This window comes from Equus przewalskii, chromosome 19 (assembly GCF_037783145.1).
Source record: "Equus przewalskii isolate Varuska chromosome 19, EquPr2, whole genome shotgun sequence".
NCBI classification, from domain to species: domain Eukaryota; kingdom Metazoa; phylum Chordata; class Mammalia; order Perissodactyla; family Equidae; genus Equus; species Equus przewalskii.
In genome coordinates this window covers 41415755-41433938 of record NC_091849.1, presented here as the reverse complement: position 1 = coordinate 41433938, position 18184 = coordinate 41415755, and the positions used below count along the sequence as shown (strand labels likewise).

Sequence of the window (18184 nt, the reverse complement as noted above, 5' to 3'; positions counted from 1 at the left end):
GACAGTCATATTCTCCCTGGCTGACGGAAGTTATACCTGAGTTATAATGATTGGGTTTGAGGGGCTCCCCAGAACTCTGCAGTCACTCAGACCTCGGGGTTTTGGTATTTTTAACAGATGCATTATTGTGTCCACTACATTTTTTTTCTTTCAAACTTCAGTCTCAGAAGATAAAGCCTTATCTGCTATTTTGGAGACATTTTATATCATTGCCATGTACAAACACAAAGTGATAATTCCTTATTTCTTGAACCTGCTCAATGATATCAACACCTTAATGGTCCTGCCCCCTTTCCATTAAGGTCCAGGTCATATCTGGAATAATTCTATGAGATATTTTCTTTACTGGCAGACTCAAAAGCTGGCTTCTTAGAATTAGTAATGCATTAAATGGTCCCTTAGAGGTCTGTTGGTTGGTCTCTTTGAATATGTAATGTCTATTACTTTGCTTCAGCCAATATTAGATATGATGTTTTTTACTGATAGTTCCCTCAAAGCAGTTTAGTTCTTAGTAGTTCTGGTAAGCTCTTCTGTGAGTGGTAGGTATAGTGATGATGATATGTATGTTTTGATAAATTGGCTGTGGCTGAGTTAGGTGGTTTGATGGGGACTTTATTTGCCCTTCACTACAGGCTTAGTGACCATTAACTTAAAAGTAACAAACTGAAGTTTACTGAGAAGTCAGGCTCAGACAACGCATGTTCATGAACAAAAGGTTTACCTTTAGAATAATTACTTTTGTAGTTGTTCATACATATTGCTAGCTATGCCTAATGAATTACATATATACCTTCTCTCATCACACCTCACTGATAGTATAATTTGATGGGTATATACAATGTTCAGCACAGTTACCACAAGCAACGTGGAAGGGATGCTGGAAAAAAATTAGCAAGTCAGTGAGACTTATTTTTTGAGTTCTCATATATTTTTTTTTAGGGACCTCTCTTCTTGGTGTCCATTACCCCTTAAGGCTCAAGTCTTCCTTCTGTGGAGTCTCAGGCAGTGATTCATACTTTCCTCTCCCTCGTTGAGAGTTTCTTTCTTGCTGCTTTTACCTATATAGTATCCTGTCCCTAGGAGCTCTGCTTTCTACTTCCTCCTCTGATAAATTAATCTGCATTAGTTACTAGCAGTTGATTAGGTTTGTGTTTCCCTTATAAGATTCTATATTTGCCTTTAATAGGGAAGTCAATGTCTTAATCCAGAAGGTGGGACTCTGGCAGGCCAGGAAGGTTGATAACTTTAAAACAGAAGCGGAAGTGTCTGGATTTGTGTGATTTGAACTACACAAAGTGCATTGCCTGGGTGTGCACTGGCTCTCTTTTCTCTTTTGCCTGCTCTCTGTAGTTGAGTTCCCAGAAGTACTTCTGCTTTATTCTTATACGAGAGATGAGGGTTCATGCACAGTTCAAGTCTTTGAAATGCCTTCTATGCCTTATTTGAAAGAAGGCCCCTTTTATATTTTTGCCACACAGCACATTCTCTTGGACCTGTAAGTATTCACTGGGCATTACCCCAGTGGAGACGGAGCTGAGACTGATTCTGCTTCTTAATTCAACTGCATTTCATGGTGCTGTGTGTTTGTTTTTAACATCTTAATTGGACTTTTACTGTCCTTGCACTGTGATGCTATTAAACACAATTTTTAAAGACCTAAGAAAAATAGATAATATTAGAAAAACCCTTTAATTTGCTTTGGAAAAACAGTGATTTTTCTCATTTTAATATAGAAGTGTCCTCTAATTTCTTGTTTAAGAATATTTTATTATGAATACCTTGTTAGATGAAACTATCTGGATAAAATCAAGGCCAAAGAGTCAGTCACTCGAAGCTGCTCAATTAGCCAGCCTGACTTTAGGCACTGTGGAGGCAAAAAGAACTGTTTTCAGAATGAGCGACAAGGTGGCCAAGTCAGCCAGTATTTTGGTTAGAGTCAATGACTTTCAGAGTGCAGTTACATGGCCATCTCTTTTGAGCCCTCATCAGAACGACTCTGAAGTAGATATTATTGCTCCTCAATTTTACAGACTGAGCAAGTGAGGCTTATAGGGGACCTTTTGTTCTTGGAATGGTGTGGAGGAGAGGTCTTCCACCATTCAGCTGATTCCCTTCACCATCCTCTAACACACACACACTCACACCCTCACTCACACTCCTTCAGAGAGGTTAGTTGGGTGTTGAGAGGTATCTTTTGCTGACCAGTAAACTGGAGTAATGTTAGGAGCTATTCCATGAAGGAAAGGAAGATCTCTTGAGAGTTAGGAATGAAAAGTCTGCCCACGGAATTCACTTCTCTGGAGAGTTTTTGGTAGTGGCCCCTGGGGAAGTAGAGTAGAAATTACCTTGCCATCTTGGTTGATAGGAAATTTCAAATGATTGACACTTAACCAAATGAGGCTCTGCTATATTGCCACTCTGCAGTAAGCCGAAGAAGTCTGCACTTTGCTGGTCATAAGCATATGGAAAAGGAGCTGGGGCGGGGTTCCTTTTGCAATGGTTAGTGCTACTGGAAGATAATTCCTTAGGTTCTCCAGACACCATAAATACCATCAGGCAGCGTATCTCTAAATCTTATTTTCTAATGAAAACATAATAAACCATATATGCTCTGTGCTTATCTTTAGTCATCTTGCTGATGTATGAATTTTTAAGACTGTTTCAAGACTGTTTAAGACTGTTTCTTAAAAATAGATAATACATGATTTTTTTCCCCCAAAAAGGTACAAAGATTGATGACTGAATCTCTTTTCTATCTCCACTCCCCAGTTTGGCCCCACAGGGCATGTGGTGTTACCAGTTTCTTGTTTATCCTCTTAATTTTATATGAGAGAGAGAAAAAGATTGTGTGTAGTTTTTTAGAGTCATGATGGCATATTATCTACACCATTCTGCCCCTTTGCTTTTTCACATACTGTATTTTGAATGGTTATACACTCAGGCCTGCCTCTTGAAAAAGCAAAACAAAGCAAAAGACAACTAACTGGTGGCTTCTGGTATATGGCCAGTTTACAATTTATTTAACCTGCTGTCTGTTAAAGTGCCTGAGTGCTCTCTTTGTAGCTTCCAGTTTTCTCTTTTTGTATGTAAGGAACAAATGCCCCTTTGTGTTTGGTCTCTTCTCTTTGGACATTTGTCTTCTTTGCTCTTGAAATAAAGTGCTTAGAAGTTGTGTCTTTATTCATGCCAAATATGATGGGCCTCCATCCTGACAGATGTGCTTTGGTGTATTGTTGGGGAAGGCACCGGACCAAATGTACTGCTCTCATTTTAAGAAACAGGACATCAGCAGGATGGGATTCCCATTTCTTAGACCAACCACTGAAATAACCAACACTGGCATCTAATCACTATCATCCATTTGTAAATTCTAGTCAGATTTATTTCCTCTTCACAAAAATTGTTCCTTTTTTCCCTCTGCAGGCAGTTCCTAATGTATTTATGTGTCTTCCATACAAATGGCCATGTGTGGAAAGCCTTCTCCAGCCATGTGGGGAAAGTGGGAGGAGGAAGATTCCCCATTTCACTGCCTAGGCTGCAGCTGGGAAAGCAGTTCTTGTCATTTCGGGTTGAAACTTTGAATTAATTTTCTCAGAATAATACATTTGGTTGGTAGCTTCCATAGTAGTAGCACTAGTATTCTAGTATTATACTGTAGATACACAATGGGCTCAACAGGCTTTTTAACTGGATCAAGTGCTATTCATAACATTGTTTCTATGAGAAAACATATTCCACAGTGTCAACTGGAAAATAACCTGTTGGTCAAAGAGCACTTTATAGGGAATGCTACTGTGAACCTCTTATTACATCATGTCGGGAAAGCATGTAGTGCCTTGTTGTCCTGCTTTCAGTGTAAAAATTGATCAGTGTCAGGAGTCAGGTATTGTCAGCCTTATCCATCCATTATGAAGTTTCCTTTTATCTAGTAATTTAAGGAGCTGCTGCCTAGGTCTATTAATTCATTAGGGGTAAATTAGTCACTTGTGTATGTGTCTGGCTGTGTAATTTTTAACAGTTGTATTGAGGTGTAGTTTACATACAATAAACTGCACATATTTAAAAGGCACAATTCAAAAAGTTTTGACATATATATACACACACATATGTATACATTTTTGATAACTGCCTAGCTGCTGTACAGAACGTAGTGTTTAGAGGCATACTGCAGGATTGCCTCCTGTGGTCAGATTTTTTTTTTCAGTTATTTTATTGAGGTCATATTGGTTTATAACTATGTAATTTCAGGTATACATTATTATCTATCAGTTTCTATATAAACTGCATCATTTTCAACACCAACAGTCTAATTTTTATCTGTCAACATACATATGTGCCCCTTTACCTCTTTCCCCCACCCCTTCCCCTCTAGTAACCACTAATCTGTTCTCTTTGTCCATGTGTTTATCTTCCACATATGAGTGAAATCATACAGTATTTGTCTTTCTCTATCTGACTTATTTCACTTAACATAATACCTCAAGGTCCATCCATGTTTTTGCAAATGGGACAGTTTTGTCTTTTTTTATAGGTGAGTAGTATTCTGTTGTATAGATATGCCACATCTTCCTTATCTGTTCATCAGTTGATGGGTACTAGGGTGGCTTTCACGTCTTGGCTACTGTGAATAATGCTGCAGTGAACTAGAGGTGCATAAATCTCTTTGAATTGTTGATTTCATGTTCTTTGGATAAATACCCAGTAGTGGGATAGCTGGATCGTATGTAATTTCTATTTTTAATTTTTTGAGAAATCTCCAGACTGTTTTCCGTAGTGGCTGTACCAGTTTGCATTCCCACCAGCAGTGTATGAGGGTTCCCTTTTCTCCACATCCTCTCCAACATTTGTTATTTTTTGACAGGTGTAAGATGATATCTCATTGTAGTTTTGATTTGCTTTTTCCTAATAGTTAGTGATGTTGAACATCTTTTCATGTGTTTATTGGCCATCTGTATATCTTCTTTAGAAAAATGTCTGTTCATGTCCTCTGCCCATTTTTTGATCGGGTTGTTTAGTTTTTTGTTGTTGAGTTGTATGAGTTCTTGATATATTTTGGAGATTAACCCCTTGTCAGATAAATGATTTGCAAATATTTTCTCCCAGTTGTTGGGTTGTCTTTTCATGTTGTTCAGGGTTTCCTTTGCCTTGCAGAAGCTTTTTAGTCTGATGTAGTCCCATTTGTTTATTTTTTCTTTTGTTTCCCTTGCCTGAGTAGACATGGCATTCAAAAAGATGCCGCTAAGACCAATGTCAAAGAGTATACTACCTGTATTTTCTTCTAGGAGTTTTATGGTTTCAGGTCTTACATTCAAGGCTTTAATCCATTTTGAGTTAATTTTTGTGTATGGCGAAAGATAATGGTCTACTTTCATTCTTTTGCATGTGGCTGTCCAGTTTTCCCAACACCATTTACTGAAGAGACTTTCCTTTCTCCATTGTATATTCTTGGCTCCTTTGTCGAAGACTAGCTGTGCATAGATGTGTGGTTTTATTTCTGGGCTTTCAGTTCTGTTCCATTGATCTATGTGTGTGTTTTTGTACCAGTACCATACTGTTTTGGTTACTGTAGCTTTGTAGTGTGTTTTGAAGTCAGGGATTGTGATGTCTCCAGCTTTGTACTTTTTTCTCAGTATTGCTTTGGTATTCGGGTCTTGCATTGTTCCATATAAATTTTAGGATTCTTGTTCTGTTTCTGTGAACAATGTCATTGGGATTCTGATTGGGATTGCATTGAATCTGTAGATTGCTTTAAGTAATATGGACATTTTAACTGTGTTTATTCTTCCAATCCATGAGCATGGAATATTTTTCCATTTCTTTATGTCTTCTTCAATTTCTTTCAGTAATGTCTTATAGGTTTCAGTATATAGATCTTTCACCTCCTTGGTTAAATTTATTCCTAAATATTTTATTCTTTTTGATACGATTGTAAATGGGATTGTATTCTTGACTTCTCTTTCTGCTACTTTGCTATGAGTATGTAGAAATGCAACTGATTTTTGTAAGTTGATTTCGTACCCTGCCACTTTGCTGTAGTTGTTGATTATTTCTCATAGTTTTCTGGTGGATTCTTTATGGTTTTCTATATATAGAATTTTGTCATCTGCAAATAGTGAGAGTTTCATTTCTTCCTTCAGTTTGGATACCTTTTATTTCTATTTCTTACCAATTGCTGTGGCCAAAACCTCCAGTACTATATTGAATAGGAGTGGCGAGAGTGGGCATCCTTGTCTTGTTCCTGTTTGCAGAGGATGGCTTTCAGTTCTTCACCATTAAGTATGATGTTGGCTGTGAGTTTGTCATATATGGTTTTTATTATTTGAGGTCCTTTCCTTCTATACCCATTTTATTGAGAGTTTTTTTTTTTTTTATCACAAATGGATGTTGGATCTTGTCAAATGCTTTCCGTGCATTTATTGAGATGATCATTTGGTTTCATTTTGGGTTTTTTTTGAGGAAGATTAGCACTTAGCTAATATCTGCCACCAGTCCTCCTCTTTTTGCTGAGGAAGACTGGCCCTGAGCTAACATCTGTGCCCATTTTCCTCTACTTTATATCTGGGACACCTGCCACAGCATGACTTGATAAGCAATGGGTAGGTCTGTGCCTGGGATCCCAACCAGTGAACCCTGGGCCGCCGAAGCAGAGCATGCAAATTTAACCACTGTGCCACCAGGCTGGCCCCGATCATGTGGTTTTAATCCTTCGGTTTGTTACTATGGTTTATCACATTGATTGATTTGCAGATGTTGAACCATCCCTGTGTCCCTGGTATAAATCCCACTTGATCATGGTGAATGATCCTTTTAATGTATTGCTGTATTCACTTTACCGATATGTTTTTGAAGATTTTTGCATGTGTTCATCAGTGATATTGACCTGTAATTTTCCTTCTTTGTGTTGTCCTTGTTTGGTTTTGGTATCAGGGTAATGTTGGCCTCATAGAATGAGTTAGGAAGTGTTCCATCTTCTTCAATTTGGGGGAATAGTTTGAGAAGGATAAGTATTAAATCTTCTTTGAATGTTTGGTAGACTTCTCCTGAAAAACCATCTGGTCCTGGACTTTTGTTTTCTGGGAGGTTCTTGATTACTGTTTCAATCTCTTTACTTGTGATTGGTCTATTCAGATTCTCTATTTCTTCTTGATTCAGTTTGGGAGGCTGTATGAGTCTAAGAATTTGTCCATTTCTTCTAGGTTATTCATTTTGTTGGCATATAGTTTTTCATGATATTCTCTTATACTCCTTTGTATTCCTGTGGTATCTGTTGTAATTTTTCTTCTTTCATTTCTAATTTTATTTATGTGATCCTTCTCTCTTTTTTCCCCAGTGAGTCTCGCTAAGAGTTTGTCAATTTTGTTTATCTTCTCAACCAGCTCTTAGTTTCATTGATCCTTTCTACTGTTTTTTTGTTTTTTTTAGGCTCTATTTCATTTATTTCTGCTCTAATTTTTATTCTTTTCCTCCTTTTGCTGACTTTGGGCTTTGTTCTTCTTTTTCTAGTTCTATTAGGTGTAGTTTAAGATGACTTATTTGAGATTTTTCTTATTTATCGAGGTGGGCCTGTATAGCTATAAATTTCCCTCTTAGAACTACTTTTGCAGCCTCCCATAAGAGTTGATATGTTATATTTTCATTTTCATTTGTCTCCAGTTATTTTTTTATTTCTCCTTTGATTTCCTCATTGATCCAATGGTTGTTCAGTAGCATGTTGTTTAGTCTCCACATATTTGTGACTTTCCCAGCTTTCTCTTGTAGTTGATTTCTAGTTTCATAGCATTGTGGTTGGAAAAGTTGCTTGATATGATTTCAGTCATCTTAAATTTATTGAGGCTTGCCTTATTTTCCAACATGTGGCCTATATTTGAGAATGTTCCATGTGCGCTTGAGAAGAATGTATATTCTTCTGTTTGGGGATGGAATGTTCTATATATATCTGTTAAGTCCATCTACTCTAGTGTTTCATTTAAGGCCACTGTTCCCTTGTTGACTTTTTGTCTGGATACTCTATTCATTGATGTAAGTGGGGTGTTGAAGTCCTCTACTATTACTGTGTTGCTGTCAATTTCTCCCTTCAGGTCTGTTAGTAGTTGCTTTATATACTTGGTGCTCCTGTGTTAGGTGCATATATATTCATAAGTGTTATTTCCTCTTGGTGGGATGTCCCTTTTATCATTATATACTGCTCCTCTTTGTCTCTCACTGTCTTTTTTTATCTTGAAGTTTGCCTTGTCTGATATAAGTATGGCAACACTTGCTTTGTTTTGCTTGCCATTTGCTTGGAGGATTGTTTTCCATCTCTTCATTCTGAGCTTGTATTTGTCTTTGGAGCTGAAATGTGTTTCCTGGAGGCAGCATATTGTTGGGTCTTGTTTGTTGTTTTTGTGTGTGTGAGGAAGATTGGCCCTGAGCTAACATCCATTGCCAATCTACCTCTTTGTGCTGAGGAAGATTAGCCCTGAGCTAACATCTGTGCCTATCTTCTTCTATTTTGTATATGGCATGCCACCACAGTATGGCTTGATGAGCAATGCTAGGTCCATGCCCAGGATCCGAACATGTGAACCCCAGGACACTGAAGTGGAGTGTGTGAACTTAACCACTACTCCAGTGGGCCGGCCCCTGTTGGGTCTTGTTTTTAATCCATCCAGTCGGTCTGTGTCTCTTGATTAGAGAATTAAATCTATTTACGTTTAGAGTGATTATTGATATATGAGGGCTTAATGCTGCCATTTTATCTCTTGTTTTCTGGTTGTTGTTTATTTCCATTGTTTCTCTTCCCCTGTATTTCTCACTACCATTTCAGTTTGGTTGTTTTCTGTAATCGCTTTCTCAGTTTTTTTTTTTTTTATTTATCATTTATGGCTCTGTTCTGATTCTTTGCTTAGTGGTTACCATGAAGTTTGTATAAAAGATCTCATAGATGAAATTGTCCATCTTCTGATAGCCTCTTGTCTCCATTAGCCTAAGTATGAAGACTTGTGACCTATCCTCTTCCCCTTCTGAGTTATTGTTGTCACAGATTGTTCTTTTTTGTGTTGTTTGTGACTAAATTGAAATGTTTATAGTTATTTTTGATGCTTTCCTTCTCTTTGTGTTCTATGTTACAATTTTTTGCTAACCTGTTCTGATAGAGAGCTGAAATTTTCTGATCTTGTCTATCTAATTATCTCCTTGCTCAAAGCTTTGTAAACCTTTGTCTTTTTGTTTCATGTAGGAGGGCTTTCTTCATCTTTCCTTACAGGGAGGTCTAGTGGCAGTCAACTCCTTCAGCTTTTGTTTATCTGGGGAAGCTTTTATTTCTCCATCATATCTGAAGAATAGTTTCGCTGGATAGACTATTCTTGGCTGAAAGTTTTTGTCTTTCACGATTTTGAATATATCATTCTGTTCTCTCCTAGCCTGTAAGGTTTCTGCTGAGAAATCCGCTGAAAGCCTGATAGGGGTTACTTTGTAGGTTATTTCCTTCTGCCTTGCTGCCCTTAATATTTTTTCTTTTCATTGACTGTTGCCAGTTTTAATACTGTATGCTTTGGAGAAGGTCTTTTTGCATTGATGTAATTAGGACTTCTATTGGCTTCATATACTAGTAAGTCCAGTTCCTTCCCCAGGTTTGGGAAATTTTCAGATATTATTTCTTTGAATAAGCTCTCTGCTCCTTTCTCCCTCTTGAATACCTATAATTCTTATGTTGTATTTCCTAATTGAGTTGGATATTTCTTGAAGAATTTCTTCACTTTTTAAAAATCTTAGTTCTCTCTCCTTCTTCACCTGAAGCATTTCTATATTTCTATCCCCTAAATCACTAATTCTGTCCTCTATAATGTCAGCTCTATTTTTTATGGATTCTAGATTATTTTTTATCTCATTAATTGTGTTCTTCAAATCCAGAATTTCTGTTTGTTTGTTTGTTTTAGAGTTTCAGTCTCTTTGGTGAAGTATTCCTTCTGCTCATTAATTTTATTCCTGAGTTCACTGAACTGTCTTTCTGAGTTTTATTGTAACTTGTTGAGTTTCTTTATGATAACTACTCTGAATTCTCTGTCACTTTGATTGTAAATTGGATTCTGGAGACTTATCATTTTCTTTCTGCTCTTAAGTGTTAATGAGGTTCTTCATGGTGATTGATGAAGTGATCCTTTGCTGGCGCATTTGTTGTAGTATCAGGTCACAGATTCCACCTGCCACCACTGGAGCAGGGGCAGGAGCTGTCTTTTGATTCTGCCCCATCTGCCAGAAGTTGTGCCAGTAGGGCATCTCTGCGTTTGTGCACTGGCTGCAGTCACTTGGCAGGTCAGGCATGCACGTGCAGGTGGGACCTCTGTGCTCCAGTGGTGGGTCACTCTGGTGCAGGACCAGTGTGCTTAGCAGGGGACTGGCTGAGCTGGTGCTCTAGGCAGGAGGGGAAGGGTGCTTTCTTTTGTGTGTGGCCAGCTCTGCTCTTGCTGGTGCTTGGCCAAACTGCTGCACTTGGTGGGGGCTTCTTCATGGAGACTAAGCCTTGTCACTTGGTGGGGAGCATTCCCATTGCCAGGCTACTGCAGCACAGTGGGTGCTCCTGCGGGCTGGGCTACAACTCTGAAAGTATTTGCATAGGCTGGGCTGCCGATGCCTCCTCTTACAGTCAGGCTGGCTGCTGTATGAAGACTTGTGACCTAGGTTGCTGCCGCCAGGGAGGGGGAGGGGTGCACTCACTCAGTTCCACTGCCTCCTGGGGGTCCAGTCCACTCAGCTTCAGATGCACAGCTGTGTAGATCTCTCAGATCTCCTGTTGTGCTGTGCAAGGAATCATCTACTGGTTAATGAATGTCCATTTAGTTGTAACTTAAAGGGGAGAGACTAAGCGGACAACTCATGCCACCATGATTCTGACATCACTCTCCGAATTTGTGGAGTTTTTCCTGTGGTCAGGATTTTGAAGGGTAAACCCTGATTCTCTCAGTGGTAGTGATAGAATTTTTCATATGTCAATGGAGTAGAAGAGGAAGCCTTTAGTCTGGACCTTACTTTAACACTAGCTTGTCAGGGAGATCATGCTGTTAAAACAATACTGGTTTGTAGCAGGTAGGCTCCTTTGACCTGGAAGCAGCAAAACTACTAAGCTCTGAAGAAGACCTGTTTAATCTTACAAAGCCTACCTGGTTATCCTCCACTCTTGGCTGCCACTTCTCTGCACAGAGTCAGAGACAGCATTTCTAAGAGAGAGAGAGTGAGAGTGTGTGTGTGTGTGTGTGTGTGTGTGTGTGTGTGTGTGTGTGTGTGTGTGTTCTCCCAGTGTATTCAGAATTCCTCTGAATTTAATATGAGACGTTTTCTCTGGCCACCCTGCCTCCAGTCTGCTGTCCTCCTGGAAAAGGGGTTAAGTTTTAGGCACAGACCTCTTTGGCAAGAGTATTAGGTTAATGAATCAAAAAGTCCAATCCCTTGAAGACCAGCTAGCTTAGCTTTGTTCCACAGGTGGCATCTCCTTAACGCCCATCAGTCATCTTACATATCTTGATCACCAGGAGACCTGAATGAAACAGTGTGTATAGCCCAGCGCATGATCCTCACTGCTGCCAAACAAACAAAAAAGTTCAGAACGTGTTTGTTAGCTTTATGTTGCAAACATCATGAATAGTAGTATACCATAATGCAGCTATCAGAAGGTGAAAATTCAACCCGAGACTGAGTCTCTGCAATGAAATGGAAAGATTTTATACTCAAAAGTACTTGTGGGACTCTGTGAATATACTAAAAATTATTGAGTTGAACACTTTAAATGAGTGAATTTTATAGTACGTAAACTATATCTCAACAACGTGGTTTAAAAAAGTATTTGTAAGAATTAAAATACATTATCTAATAGAAATGATACTTGATGTTCTAGGAATAGATGAAATCATTGAGACCTGAGCCAAGGATAGAACCTTAAGGAATGCCTACACCTCAAGGAAGAGAGACGCATGTGAAAACAGAGAAGGTGTGATTATAGATATAGGAAGAAAACTGGAAGAGGAACAGTAGCCTAAAATGCAGGAGGGAACGTGTGTGCAGTGTCAAGTACAGAATAGATGTGGATGGGAACTGAGAAAAGGTTAATGAACTTAGCTGTAAGGAAATTGCTGATGACCTTTGAGAAATAGTTTCAATGAAACGAAGGTGTTAAGGAGTGAGTTGTGAGGGAGCTGAAGCTGCATATTAGTCTTCCAGAAATAAAGTAGAGCCTAAAAATAATGTCAAGCCTAGTCTAGAGGCAGGGCAAACATCTGTCTGTCTGTATCTGTCTCTCTCTCTTTAGACAGGAGAGACTTGGCCATATTTGTAACTAGAGAGGAAGGAGGCAAACAAAAGAAAGCACTGACTGAAGGTACAGAGGGCTTAGACGCAATTCTGGGTCTTACTTAAGTTAGAGAAGTTGGTATTCGATGCAGACCAAAGCATTTGTACTGAGCTGGTTGTTCTGTCTTTGGCATGACCCCTTCCTTGGGCAAACCAGGGTTGTTTGCCAGGCCCACCTCCCTAGATGAACTCTACTCCTTTTTCATTGAAGAAAGCAGATCCAGATGCAAGTGAGAGAGTCATTATCATGTGAACATGGTCTTAAATCTGCTGTAACCCATGACTAGACAAACTCATTCTTGAACATCAGCACTTGATTACTGACCCCAAATGAGTGATAGCACACCTCACAGGGCTCCTGCACACCCAGCTCACCAGTATACCATTGCCTGTGGCCAGGAGCTGCTGCTTAAGTGGCCATTCCAGCTCCTCAGGTCAGAGAGCTAAAGAACACGTTTATTCAGAGCTTCCGAACCCCTCTCAGAGAATTCAGGCTCTCCAGGGGTCTCTGAGCTACGCTCTGACCTGTAGGTTATCCCTCATCCACCCATCCACTCCCACATTCAGGGAGAATGGTAACGAAGGGGAAAAGGGAAAGCCAGCAGCCTGTGAGGACACTCCACCCATTTAGCCGTCTCATCCCACACACACTGCCCTTAGCAAAGGATTCTGAATAGTTTCCTTCCCTATCTCACCTTCTCAGTCTCTGCCCCTACTTTTTGTTTTTATTATTATTTTGTGTTTATTTTTGTTTTGTTTTTATTTTAGCCATAATATAAAAATTCAAAAGGTTAGTTTCATTGTAATTATAATACAGCCTTTTAAAGCTCTACATAGTACTCTAGAATATATCATTCTTCCCTTTTGGATTATTAATTGCATCTTAATGTGATTTCTACCTTGTTTTTTTAAATCTGTCTTAATTGTATATTGATATTAAATTATATTTTCCCATATTTCTTGGAAATAAAATGTTAGCCAAATTGAAAATACATTTTTAACACTTGTTATTTGTAAAAATGTATTCACTCTATCTCTTCACGCAGTTTGCAGGTTTTGTGGCACATGTAATTTAGGGTACGTTTAGTAAGTCGAAGGGTTAAAATACCCTGCGCTGTCGCATATGGCAGTGAGCAGAATCGCAGATGTTGATGATACCACGTAATTAGTATTCTTTTATGTAAATGAAGGCTGTCAGCATGTTACCATAGTGTCTAGTCTCTCTGAAGCTGGAATTTATGCCACTTGGTCTCACCAAGACCAGGCAGGATTATTCCACCGTCGTTAGTTAAGAATTGAGAAGAAATCAATACGATGAGAGAGAAGAAATGGAAATCTCTCCAAAAGAAATTCTCTTTATCTTTTTCCTATTTTGTTTTTGTTGATTTCCTCCCCAGAAATTTTATTTCTGGTGATGTAGTTATGCATTTAGGATCAGCTGTGAAATTTGCTATTTGAGAATAATTGGAATGGTCCAGTTAAAAGACAAATCGTATTTTCAAACTATGGGTTTTGGAAAGATGATTGTAATGTTCAGTCATCTCTCTCCTACAAAGACTTTGTTAAAAATGATGTGATAAATCTAGAAGTTTCTCATCAGAACAAAAGACAAGAATTGAAAAGATTTCATTACCTTCTTTTAATTTAATATTTAGTGCTATTAACTATAGTAGAATGCTTTTAAATGTTACGGTTTTTAGCTCCAGTTGATTCACAGTTTTTAAATAAAACTATGGTAATTAAAGAAGCAAAGGCTAATATTTTGTCAGGTTTCCTTTTCCCGCATGCAGATCGATCCAGAGTGTGTAGGACATCTATTTAAAGAGGCTGATTCACTTAATGATGGCGAACTGTTAGGGCACATTGTGCTGTTTCCCAGTTACACTGCAAGTTTCTCTCTTTTGGATATTGGGTGCCTGTCACACTGGATCATCTGTGTTTTAAATGGAAATGTTAGGACTATGATGACTTTGGGGAATTATGAAGGAAAAGAGGTAGATGTCAAAAAAATGTAAAATAGAGTTCTTCTTTATGCCTATGGGTCTTAGGCTTTGTTCTTACGTAAAGTGGTCAGAATGTGTAGGAGAGGTGAATTGAACACATTGTCTTTCTTGAACTGAGTATACCTGAGATTGTGTTCTCTTTAGTCTATAGTTTGTGTGTTGGTTAAGATGGCTTTTCTTTTGTGTCACTTTTGGGTGATTTCCATTTCATGATCAGATAGGTTTTTCTGCTGGAGAAGTTAGTCTGCGTAGCTTAACTCAGTGTGGTGAGGTGCAGAGTAGCCTGTGTCTTCCTGAATGGATTTACTCTGCCATATGGCAGGTTAGTGAGTCGCCACGACAGATTTGTAATGGGAAAAGGGCTGTGCAGGAAAGGATGTGCGTGATCAGCAGATTTATAGATCAGAAAATGAAATCGGAAGAGAGAATTTCCAGAGTGCCCTTTCTGTTTGACAGCTCTCCCTGGAGAGTGTGTGGAATGGTTTTTTAGTGTTCTTCTATTTTGGCTTTTGGTTGTTCCAGCATATTTTTTCTAGCACAGGAATTGATTTTGTAAGGCATCATGTTCTGGGTGTTGTGTTGCTATATTCCTGTTCACAGAAATATTCTCTCTCTGTAGGATTTGAAGCTGTGCTGTGTTTCATTTAAGATCTCAGTAGCAATTAAATTCCTGAAGACACATCAAGGCTCCTATTGGCTAAAATGAGGATTTGCCGGGTTTTAAGTGAGAAGAAGAGGCTATTCAGATATGATTCACTGAGTACTGAATCCTTTGAAGGAAAGAAAATGAAAAACCAAGTGAGCTAAAGATACTGTGTCCTAGTGTGTTTATTTAAGTCTGTGCTATCTAATACTGCAGCCACTAGCCACATGTGGTGACTTAAATTAATTAAAACTAAATAAAATTAAAAGTTCAGTCCCTTAGTCTCACTAGCCGCATTTCACGTACTCAAAAGGCACATGTGGCTAGTTAATACAGTATTGGATAACACAGATAAAGAATATTTCCATCGTTACAGAAAGTTCTATTGGACAGTGTTGGTCTAAGTGGAAGATTTGAGAAATAAAATTCTTTCTTTGATTTCTATGAGTTCTTCATCCATATATAATTTACTGGGTTTGTGCAGTGGTTCTAAAGTTTTAATGTACAGATGAATCATCTGCTGAGCTTGTTCAAAATGGAGATTTTAGACCCTTCCCCAGACTCTGATTCCTCAGATTTGGAGTTGTGACCAGAAATCTGTATATATAATAAGTATTCCAGGGAATTCTGATGTTGGTAGGTGGTTCAGGAATTACATTTTGAAAAATGTTAAGTTAGAAACTTGGAGATTGCCTATCTTTTGATTCCCCCACCCCAACCCCACTTCATTCTTTCATTACTGACTTTCTTTTGTGTCATCAGTAATTGATTGTAAGCATCATGTGTCCCCAACTTGAATTCTTGACTGGTAATAAATAGCAAAAAGAAAATTCATTTATTTACCATTTCATCTTTTTAATGTATGCATGTTTTAATTTGGCTATGCCCTATGAAAAGTAAACAGAAATGGTTATTTCACTACCATTCCAGACTGTGTAGGTAGGTAATTCTGACAGAATTCCTTTTTTTTTTTTTGAGGAAGATTAGCCCTGAGCTAACATCTGCTGCCAATCCTCCTCTTTTTGCTGAGGAAGACTGGCCCTCAGCTAACACCCATGCCCATCTTCCTCTACTTTATATGTGGATGCCTACCACAGCATGGCTTGATGAGCAGTGCCATGTCCACACCCAGGATCCCAACCAGCAAACCCTGGGCCACCGAAGTGGAACATGCGAACTTGACCACTGCACCATCGGGCTGGCCCCATGACAGAACACCTTTAACCACTAAGAGTTGAGAACCCAGAAGTCGTGGAATTAATGAAGTCAAGAAAAAGAAGTATAACATATGATCTCCTCTCTGAAGGAGATATATCTAGTTAGGAAATGGATAAATATATCCAGAGAAATCACTTAAAGGGCACCTAGCAACAAGTCAGTAATTAGAAAAATAATATAGTAGAAACTAGATCTTGACAGTACTCAAAGGAAAAGTATGACCTGAGTTGATTGAAGATAATCTAAGTTGCTTTCCTTTGTAAGATTTGAGGGTTTCTTATTGGGACATGGTCTCTGCATCTGGAATGGGCAATAAAAGATGGGAAAGATCCTAATTTGATCCTGTGATATATTTGTGGGTTTTGGCAGTAGGGCCAGGCCATGAATGGCATTTGGAAAACCAACTAAAGGGACTACTCAGAGTGCATTGGATTTAGAATTTTTCTGGGTGATTCCCCCATGATCATGGAACTGCATTTGCTCACAGAAATGAAAGTGCAGAAGAAATGGAGGTGAAGGAAGTTCACTTTATAAGAGGAACTACCTTTAGGGAATTTCAAATTCTGATATTGAAAAAAAGACCTGTCAAGGTCCCAAAGAATAAAAAATTTTCTTTTAAAATAGTTGTCTAGCCTCTTTCCTTTAGAGAAATTGTCCATTGGGATTCTCTGATAAATAATATTGAAGAAACAGTGTTAGGAAGACAAAGAAAAAGAAAGAAAGAAAGAAAGCTCAGTATGTTACCAGTGTTTTAAAAAGCATTTTCACATAGATCATCTGGAAGATTAGCTTTTTTCCTTTTGTCTTGGGACTTTGGTTAAATACTATAACACCAATACCCCTGCCACCTCTTGTCCTGAGTCAGATCTGTCTAATTCTGTACTTACTTTTCAGTCTGTGCTAGTACTGCAGCCACTAGCCACATCCGGTGATTTAAATTAATTAAAACTAAATAAAATTAAAAGTTCAGTCCCTCAGTCTCACTAGCCACATTTCAGGTACTCAATAGGCACATGTGGCTAGTTAGTACAGTGTTGGATAGCGCAAATAAAGAATATTTCCATCACTGTAGAAAGTTCTATTGGACAGTGTTGGTCTAAGTGGAAGATTTGAGAAATAAAATGCTTTCTCTGAAGGTAAAAGTTTGCCCACCCTTGCTACAAGATGTAAATGTTCTTTTCAAAAAGACACATTGTCTTAGTCCCTCAGGGTTGCTATAACAAAAATACCATAGACTGGGCGGCTTATAAACAACAAACATTGATGTCTCACAGTTGTGGAGGCAGGGACGTCCAAGATCAGGGCACCAGATTCCATGTCTGCTACGGACTTTCTGGTTCATACCGATCCATACAGCTGGCTTTTCTCTGTGTCCTCACATGGCAAAGGGCACTAATCCCTCTGAGGGCTCATCCCATGAAGGTCAACCCATTCACGATCTAATCACCTCCCAAAGGCCCCACCTCCTAATACCACACCCTTAACTTTGGGGGTTAAGATTTTCTCATAGGCATTTGAGGTGGGGTGCCACACAAACATTCAGACCAAAGCAGACATATAAAATGTTACTTAGATCGAGGCTCACAGTCACCTCCTTAGCCAGCTTCTTTGGACTCAAGATGATAAAAACGATACAGTGTACTGCAGAGGACTTTCTCTTTCTTACCTCTACCGTATCCTGTCCTCTCTGCTTTGAAATACATTGAAACCGACCTAAGATTGCCTTTTTGAGAGTCTTCATCTCTTGAATTCGAAGCACTATCTATGTCTCTCCTCCCCTTTCCTCTGCCCTGTCCCTTTCTGCATACAACTAGGATCTTGGTCAGTATGAGACATTGGGGTTTCACTTCCAGGCACCGTCAATTCAGAGATGGTTCAGAATACAAGTTCTTTCCCCTGGTGGCCAGTTGGGTGCGATGTGAAATAAGGGTAATGACATTTCCTAAGGAATACAAATCAGCCTAACATAAAAATTAGTTGATATTCAAGAATTACAACA

General features: G+C 38.8%; 2 protein-coding genes across 2 annotated transcripts in view; one reads left to right on the top strand and one right to left on the bottom strand.

The window, feature by feature from the left end:
* Positions 1–18184, bottom strand: part of TOMM6 (translocase of outer mitochondrial membrane 6) — a 74184-nt gene that overhangs the window by 39376 nt on the left and 16624 nt on the right. The window lies entirely within an intron of this gene.
* MED20 (mediator complex subunit 20) overlaps positions 1–18184 on the top strand; it is an 85538-nt gene that overhangs the window by 66929 nt on the left and 425 nt on the right. The gene's annotated exons all lie outside the window — the stretch shown is intronic.